The 7,847-nt window shown below is 39.2% G+C and overlaps 1 non-coding gene across 1 annotated transcript; it reads right to left on the bottom strand.

The window, feature by feature from the left end:
- Positions 1-7,216: 7,216 nt before the first annotated feature.
- On the bottom strand, positions 7,217-7,288 carry TRNAE-UUC (transfer RNA glutamic acid (anticodon UUC)). The gene has a single exon. It is a non-coding gene; the product is annotated as a tRNA-Glu (tRNA).
- Between the last annotated feature and the right edge of the window lie 559 nt (positions 7,289-7,847).

The following is a 7,847-nucleotide window of genomic DNA, read 5'->3' as shown; positions in this document are numbered from 1 at the left end:
AAAACAGATGTAGTATAAAGTTCCTGTGTGGGACTCCTCCGAAGGTAAGCATTAGCTTCTACTCAGCTGACCCATCCGCTGCCATCTTTCTCAGCGGGAGCAAGTCCGCAGCGCCAGGATGTGGTTGACTAAGCTACTGAGTCATGCTCCTGGAGAAATGAGATCAGTTATACTTGCTTAGAAGTTGATTAGAAAGAGTTTTGGGGGAGATGATTTCATGGCTCCATGACTAATTCCCAGTCACTCAATAAGAGGTCCAAAGCATGAGCAAATACGGTAGGCTTTATACATTTTCTCCCAGCCTCTAGCATGGGGATAGGGGAAGAACAAAAAGCAGCTCTGTCACTGTGTGGTTGGTGGATGGCTTCCACTGGTCCATATGGTGCTCCCTGACCCACTGCATCTTTAAGAGTCTTTTATAGTCCCTAGTTCCCATTAGCATTACACATATCCATCATCACAACGAATTTGAAAATGGCACTAAAGACTTTCTGTTAAGCAGGAGGACCAATCCCAGAGTATCATTCCAACACTGAGCAGGAGAAACTCAGCACAAGGGAGGCTTCCTAGAAACTTAAAAGGTCCCCCACCAAAGTCTCTCAGCCTCCCTCTTCATTAAAAGCTTTGTTTTTTCTCTCTCCAACTCTAGTTTCATTTTGTGAAAAGGTTCACCGCCTTATGTGCCATGAGCAGACAAGCTTATCGAATGAACTGTAAATCTAATCAGTTTGGCATAGGGGTTTCATGGGAGCCATGTAAACAATAGCTGGAGTTGTGTTAAGCTTCAGTGACTCCAACTGATTCCCAGTTTGGTTCATTTGTGCAGAACAGTTGGAGATACAAAGCCAAGCCCATTAATTTCAAGAGAGTGGTTCTAACAGAGGAACAAGCTGTCAGTCCTCGGGAGGGTTTCAATCCAAGCTCTAACTACAGGATGTTATTTATGGCATAAGGTATGTCTTTGAGTTACTCAGTTTCTTTCCAGTTCCTTAATATTCTGTATTTCTAAGAAGATCCTGGCAATTCTTGTTGAAATTGGAATCCTGTGGAAAAATGAGCAAAGAACGTCTCCAAGTTCCTCTGGCCCCTCATAATAGTGATCAAAGTGGGGTCCTGGATCCCCACCCAAGAGTTTTCTTAACATGGCAGTGCCCCAGGTTACCTCTGAAAAATGGACTTAATTAGTTTCAGCAACCAATTCAGTTCTATATCTCATCTGTATATTTTACAGCAACACATTTATTTTTTTAATGTGCATTATACTCTCAAGATTGTAAAGTTTATGTAGTTACAGTACTGAAGTCACACCAGTTTTCAATCTGCTAAATCGCATGTGCTTAAGTTTCCAGATGGAAAAATGAATATTCACCACAGCTCCATCAGGAATGCCAATTTCCCATCACTCCCTAGCATTGGGCAATGCATTTTAAGTATTGTGTTAATTTAAGACATTTTCTGGTCCTCCAAGACTTGTATTTACATACTAGCTGAAACTGCAAGTGGAAATGAATGGGGGATGATGATATTTGCCTTATCTCAATTTTTCTGTGAGAAGGAGAAAAGCACTTATGCTTGAAATAAGCAGATGTGAAAACACTTCTCACTAATCAAAATGTTTACCACTAGTTTAGGAGAGGCTGCCTGTTTAGAGGCAGTGAACCTGATGCATATACTTAGCAAGACGAGTGTATTTAGTGTGACAGAACCTTGAAGCAGAACTTTTTCAGCTTAGCTCAAGATTAACATGAGCAATACCACATTTCTTTGCTTATTAGGCTTTTCACAGTTCATAAACTTGGATTTGAGAGTGACTCGTGTCTGTTTCAGCGTAGACTCTCTCACACCAATATATTCTCAGCTTCAAGTCACTATAACCAAAAGTAATACAGGGGGGAAAATGCAAAGAACAATGTCACTACAAGATTCAAAGAATTAGCTTTGTAAAATATTTTATATTAAGGAAACTTTAATTGGTATAAATTAAATATCTACTATTCTGGAAGACAACAAAAATCATGCAATTGCTCTCAATTTGATCCCAGGCATTTGATAATATTCATAACAGAAAATTAATGAAATAATATATATGAAGATGACAGAAATTTACCAGCATGATTCTGTAAAAAGCTTTGCATAACAAACCACTCTGATTTCTTTCTATAATAAAATTATGGCCACATAAACTGGTAGAAAGTGACAAGAAGTGCACCTGCATTTTCTTGATTAAGACCATTGTGGTTGTAAAATTCACAGGCTCCCACCTGAAACTAGCTTAAGCTATACAATTAAAATTCAACAAAGTTTATGGAACTAATTATAACAATAATAACTAACATTTATGGGATATTTGCTCTGTAGTAGGTACTGTTCCCAGCACACATTTTCATTGATTCATTCATTTAATCTTTGCAATAACCCATATCATTAATATTCTTAGTAATCCCATTTTATACATAAGGGAAGTCAGGAGCAGCAGGGTCACATAAGTCCCCCAAGTTACATAAATCAGAAGTGGAGCCAGATTTTGATTCTAGGTGGGCTGGCTCCAAAGCCTGTATGCATGACCCACACACCCAACCAATTACGTGACTCTTTATCAATCAGGAAAAAGTGTTATCTTCTGGTTTAATTTTGGTCCGAGTTAGAGTTGGGGCTTACGGATTAAACTCAGAAGGTAGTAGTGTTCAATGTAACAGGTCCACCTGTGATGTTCTGAGGAGAGTCTCATGGGGTTCATTCTTAGACTCTCTCTCATTCAATATCAGTATTTATTAGGTAGAAAAACGAGTTAGAATATATGCCCTCAATTTTTACATGATAATGACTTTAGTGAAATTGTTAATATCACGGAAGGCAATAGAAATTCAAACTAACACTCAGCAAAAGGGGAAAATAGTTCTATAAAAACTACTCAATTTAGAGTTATTTGTAGTGAGGTGGATGGACCTAGAGTCTGTCATACAGAGTGAAGTAAGTCAGAAAGAGAAAAACAAATACCGTATGCTAACACATATATATGGAATCTAAAAAAAAAAAAAGTTTCTGAAGAACCTAGGGGCAGGACAGGAATAAAGACGCAGATGTAGAGAATAGACTTGAGGACACAGGGAGGGGGAAGGGTAAGCTGGGACGAAGTGAGAGAGTGGTATGGACATATATACACTACCAAATGTAAAATAGATAGCTAGTGGGACGCAGCCGCATAGCACAGGGAGATCAGCTTGGTGCTTTGTGACCACCTAGAGGGGTGGGATATGGAGGGTGGGAGGGAGACGCAAGAGGGAGGGGATATGGGGATATATGTATACGTATAGCTGATTCACTTTGTTATACAGCAGAAACTAACACAACACTGTAAAGCAATTATACTCCAATAAAGATGTTAAAAAAAAAATCCTAAACAAAACAAAAAAAAACCACTCAATTTAGATGTGCCAGATGTGCCAAGATGGTTTTTAATCACAGTGCCAAATCAGGCACTCCCCGCTGCGTGCTCTTTGTTTTTCTGCTGGTTTTTTTTTGGGGGGGGTTTGCTTTTTAATTTTTTTATTTATATTTTTGGCTGCGTTGGGTCTTCGTTGCTGTGCGTGGGCTTCCTCTAGTTGAGGCGAGCAGGGGCTACTCTTCGTTGCGGTGCACGGGCTTCTCATTGCGGTGGCTTCTCTTGTTGCGGAGCATGGGCTCTAGGCACACAGGCTTCAGTAGTTGTGGCACGCGGGCTCAGTAGTTGCAGCACACAGGCTCTAGGGCGCACAAGCTTCAGTAGTTGTGGCTCAAGGTCTCTAGGACATGGGCTCAGTAGTTGTGGCGCATGGGCTTAGTTGCTCCATGGCATGTGGGATCTTCTCGGACCAGGGATTGAACCCCTGTCCCCTGCACTGGCAGGTGGATTCTTAACCACTGCACCACCAGGGAAGTGCCCTCTGCATGTTCTTTGAATGACCACCTCCTATGCCCAGCACAGATGATGGCACATGGGTGAACACCTGACCTAAGGGTGTTGGATCACCCTTGGGTCACAGTCAGTCCACAGGCTGGAATGAAAAGATGAGCTGGGCCTATCAGATCCCCACTCTTGGGAATTTGCTTTGGAAAACAGTGACCCAGTTGGCAACAGTAACTTAAGGTGAAAAGTTGTGATGTAGGAAAGGAAAGAAGAGGCCATTGTGGCCATGTCATGGGCAAGCCAAAGCTAAAAGGGAGCAGAAGCTTTGAGTGAGCAGACAGAGCAAGGTAGTCAGTTTAGAGGGGAGAATGAGGCAGAAATAAAGTCACAGAAAGGTTTCAAGTGTAGGAAAGCTCTGTTTTATACTACATGGTGTCTTATTTATCACTCATTAGGAATCTACTTGACACAATCTCTCCGGTGTTCTATGTTCTTCGGTGATTTCTTTTGGTTATAAGAGTAACTATGGCTAGGGTGATGTTCCCCTGATATTTGGGGAGGGGTTTATAACTTGGTCTGATTTGAAAGAACATTCTCTCCAGTCTCACTATGACTAAGGCAAGTCCGCGCCCAAATACCTGAGGGTTGTGCCCATACACGCTGCAATTGAGATAACGTAAATTCAGGTGCTATTTATCTGAAGGGCTCCCAAGCTGCTGAGCTCCTGGCAGCTGTTCAAGAAGAAGGAACACCCGTACTTGGGAAGGAATAGTAGCTCCCGCGGTGAGCACAAGACCTATAAGTAGAAGCCATAACACCTTGCAAGCTGACTGCCAGCTCTCATGGTCTCAGATAAGCGATTAGCTTTTACTCAGTCCCTTGTAGCTGAATAGGACACAGGGGGTGAGGCACAGGGAGTGTGTATTTAGCACAAGGGCTTGATGAGGCTCTGTGCATTGTGGTGCAAGATACCAATGAGTCCCGCCTAGGCAGAAGGAGACAGGTACAGTCTAAATGATTGTCAAAGCCCTCCAAAGGCTGAGCAATTTGTGTGATTACCCTTCACTTTTCCTCTCAATTGGATATAACTCTGACCTCTAATCTAAATTTCACCACAGCGTTCTCTGGAGTGCTGTTCGCTGCCTTGATTTCTTCACCTGCAGAATAGGGTTCTCAGTGCCTGTCTCCAAAGGAGAATCAGTTGGTTCAAGCCTGAGATAAGTGTTGAAAATATCAATCAACGGTCACAAAATCTCATTATGACAATCACAAAAGGTTGCCCAATGCCTTCTGTTATCCTGGAATATTTTTTTTAAAAATCAATTACAACTTGAAATAAGCTCGGGTAATGTTTCTCAAACTGAGATTCACAAGTTCTGAAAGAATTTTTTGATTTGGGGTTTTCCTTAAGACTATGATCTAAGAAAAGTAATATAAGAGTGTTCTGGACCATTGGGATGACCACCTTGTAACCAAACGCTGTCCAGAATTCAGCATCTGCATTTGTGTCTCCAAGAGACCCTGCGCTAAACCCTCAGTGTCATATATTATAGAACACTGCACACACATTGTATACAAGGCAAAGTACTAAATTGATTGGACAACCAATATAATGGATCAATGGATAGAAACCCAACCGTAAAAGCTAAAAATAACAGCAGTGACCACAATGAAGCATCAAATAATGGTCCATCATATTCAAGATGGAAAGAATCAAGTCAACTAGTGAAATGTAAAACAACTAAACACATATATGTTATTAAACCCAACATCAGCAATTTTGTTTCCATAACATACCATCTGTTGCTCATTTAAATTTTACTTATTTTATAAATATGGATGTTTAATTGATAAATGTCTTTTGGTGCTAAGTTTGTTTAAGGGTCATAAACCTAAGAAGTATATACCTAGTTTTGTGTGTGTCTATATTTAAGTAATGTTACTTAAAAGTAATAGTAATTTGAGTCATCACTTGGGCTACTAAGAACTTTGTCCATGAAAAGCCGTCCATACGTTAATTTGAAAAACACTGAATTAAGGAATTAGCTGGGTTTTGTATATTAAATAGAAAATTTCATTCTAATGTTAGCTATTATAAAGGAGTTTTGTCAGTAACTTTCAAGCAGAGATTTAAAGCTGGTGGATCTTCCTAATGTTATTCAAATGCACATTAATTCATTTCAATGCACATTAATTCATACAGTCACTCATTCATTCATCCAACATTGAATATCTACTATTAACAGGCACTGTGCGGGAATGAGAATGAGTAATATGGTAGTATTTTTACCCTCAGGCTTCACAGCATAGTTGATAAACCTAAGAAATGCCCAGTGGAAATCTGTTTGCCCAGTAGAAATCTGTTTGCCTGGAAATCAGTAGACACCTCTTTGGGGAGAAAAACCCTAACGATACGTGTTCACCTCTGAGTTTGTCTACCCTATTAGTGGAATGACCAAATATGTTATTTAATCCTGTCCTATTCCTATGATAGCACCATACTGTTCTAATCAAAAAAAGTTTATGATATATTTTTAAACGTGGGCAAGTTCTACATCATTATTCTACTTTTTCAGGATTTTCCTAGATACTCCTACATGGTTTTTTTTTTCAGCTGAACATTAGAACATTTTTGTCAAGTTCTCCCTAAAATCCCATTGGCATTTTTCATTAGGAATGTGTTAATAATCAGAGCTTAATTGAGGAGATTGACTTATTAATATTGTGTCTTCAGTGGTAGAAAGATAGAAAATGTTTCTCCATGTATTCAAATCCTCGTTCCATGTCTCAGAAAGAAACTGTTTTTTTCTAAATATAAGTCTAGCACATTTCTATTCCCATGTATTTTATGTTTTGTGTGTATGTATGTCTTGTGAATGGGATCTCAATTTTTATTAAATTTTCCATTAATTGCTTGCATATAGAACAGTACTGATCTGCATAATTATTTTGTAACTGATCCCCCTAAATGCTTATTAGTTCTGATAACTGAGTAATCCCAAGTCTTTTCACCTGAATGCCCCAAATGGCAGATGCCATTTTAACTGATGTAATTAACTCAATTTCTTTAAATCTCTTATTTTGCCACTTTTTTTTTAAATTTTGCCATTCTTGCATTTGATTCCTTAATATGGTATTTGTTGTAATATAAACAAATTTGGAGAAACAATTTTATTAATAAAATCGATTCTCTAGGATGACGTGTCATGCTTATTTCCCAGTATGTTCATTCCAATTTGACAAACATAGTTTTTCACTTGCTTTCCTTGGTTTAGACAGTCTTGTTTTGTTTTTCTGGGGGGCCGTGCAGCGCAGCTTGTGGGATCTTAGTTCCCCAACCAGGGATTGAACCTGGGCCACAGCAGTGAAAGTGCCGAGTCCTAACCACTGGACCACCAGGGAACTCCTAAAACAGTTTTCTAATTTTTAAATTAGGATTATTTCATCTCCTTTTAAATATGTAAATCTCGTAAAATATTTTATTATAAAACAGCAATGTAACAGGTTCTAAAATATTTATGCTACACTTTATTTAGTCAGATGCCTTACATTAACTTTTAATTTAGTGATAACATTGAATAATAACACACTGTTTCAGATTTCCAAACAGTGACAGGTCAAAAGCAAAAATCTGGTTGCTAATCGGCTGCCCTTGTGCCATGTCAAACTCTGGTTTCGAGCAGGAGAATTTGGCATTTTCGTTCTGCTTGCTCACTGCCCTGGCCCAAGGAAATGAGTTGGATGAGTGCCCTTCTTTTTTTATTCAGAGATGCCATAGGTTAATTGTAAAGACTTCCTTTCATCTACATAACAGAATGGGTTCAGATAGCCTTTTAAGCTATTATCTGCAGTTTGGAACTTTGTGCTGGAAAGTCATAGCATTTATACAAAAGAGGTCTGTTAGAAACAGTGAACAATGAGAGTTTGACATTTTTCTCCTTCTGCCTCCAGAAAGAAACCA

The sequence above is a fragment of the Eubalaena glacialis genome, chromosome 1 (genome assembly GCF_028564815.1).
Source record: "Eubalaena glacialis isolate mEubGla1 chromosome 1, mEubGla1.1.hap2.+ XY, whole genome shotgun sequence".
NCBI classification, from domain to species: Eukaryota; Metazoa; Chordata; class Mammalia; order Artiodactyla; family Balaenidae; genus Eubalaena; species Eubalaena glacialis.
Note: the sequence above shows the minus strand (reverse complement) of the source record. Positions and strands in the feature narration are given on the sequence as shown.